The sequence below is a fragment of the Cyberlindnera jadinii genome (assembly GCF_001661405.1).
Source record: "Cyberlindnera jadinii NRRL Y-1542 unplaced genomic scaffold CYBJAscaffold_12, whole genome shotgun sequence".
In the NCBI taxonomy this organism is placed as follows: domain Eukaryota; kingdom Fungi; phylum Ascomycota; class Saccharomycetes; order Phaffomycetales; family Wickerhamomycetaceae; genus Williopsis; species Williopsis jadinii.
This window is the reverse complement of record NW_017963663.1, coordinates 1-1,588: the sequence shown is the minus strand read 5'-3', so window position 1 is coordinate 1,588 and position 1,588 is coordinate 1.

The following is a 1,588-nucleotide window of genomic DNA, read 5'->3' as shown; positions in this document are numbered from 1 at the left end:
TGAAGGCTGTCTGAGGGAAGTCTGTCCAACTCTCTTCAGACGACCCCAGTCTGAACTCAAGTGTGGTTGTCATACCTCCTGTTGGTGATGGAAGCCTGAGCCCAAATCTGACAGCAACGACTATCGACGTGGCTGGAGTTAGAGAGTTAGATATCGTCCGTATATATCAACCCGGGCCACCTGGAGGGATTACGTACAGATGCAGTTGTGCGGTATCCACCATGGCCTGGCCCATTGTAGTGTACCAATACCTTACTCCTCCAGCGAGATAGTAACCAGTGCCACCATACTCCTGATAGAACTCATGGAACCTTTCAACGGGCTCTATAGAGATCAGGAACTCATGGTAGCACTGGTGAAGCTGGTGGAGGTGAGAGCGAAGTACGGCCAGTTCAAGCCATGTTGGTACGGACACACACCCGTACATAAGTACGTATTACTGGCCATATAGAGAGTGTTTTTAAGTCTCATAATTTGATAGAAGTGTGTTTAACAGCTTGCGCAACCCAACTCTTACTCCACTTTGATCTAATCTCTGTAAACAATGCATCATGACGTGTACAATGGTTTGTTTTTTAAAGGGTTAATCAACGTTCAAAGCCTGCTTCAGTGAACAAATCAAACCATAATCGTGGTGTGCGTAACGCAATGTGCAGTGTGCATAACTTCAGAACTTCCACGGAAAGAAACCGTAACTTTCGTATTCATTCTACTCTAAATGTGATTATGATGATGTTATATATGCAGGCCACCCTGACCAATTGTATGTACCCTTCAGTGTGCCATTTGTTGGGCGTCACCAATGTCATTTCATGTGGACATGTATAATCGATATCAAGCTGAACTCAAGCTTTGAGGTTCCTCTCAATATGTAGAAGAACCGGTGTAATTGAGGATGGTGTAGAAGCTGGGGGTGTTGGGTAAGCTTCCAGCTGACCTGGGAAAGTATTTGTTGGGTGATTGAACGCAGTTCTCTACTGATGTAGTCATGGCTACGTGCACTTCAAACACCCGACAACCAAGACCTGGAGCCCAGAACTAAGACTTTGACTGAGATCTGCAGCGCGTTCACAAGAACTATGACCAGATCTCAATCAGAATTGCAAATTGTCTTCAATATGAAAGTGCTACGAAGGAAAATCTTTGGACATTTAATTGCTTCTATACAGTTTCATGTAACTGCTAGAATTTCAAGGTTCTAGAAGGCCTTGACCCTCATTGGTGATCGTATAGGCCAGTCCTGTGCCTAATGATAAATCCATAGTTCATCTAGTGTCCAGCGTAATATTGAAGATCTATAACCTTTTGATTAATTAACATTCCCTCAGAAAATTCTTTCGCTTTCAATTCCCGTGAAATCACCCAGCATTCCCAGCATGCCTAACTTGAACATATGCGCTGTAAGCTTAAAAGTTGCTACAATCCGAAGTTTCTTGATAAGTTATGTGATGTTTTGGACCTCAACGCCAAAAGTGGGCAATGTCGATCCACGCCAGAATTAAAAGCCGTGTAACTTTTACATTAGAGGACATTCCAATTGTGATTGGTATCATGGCTTAAACGTGAGCACAACGTATAACGTGGCACA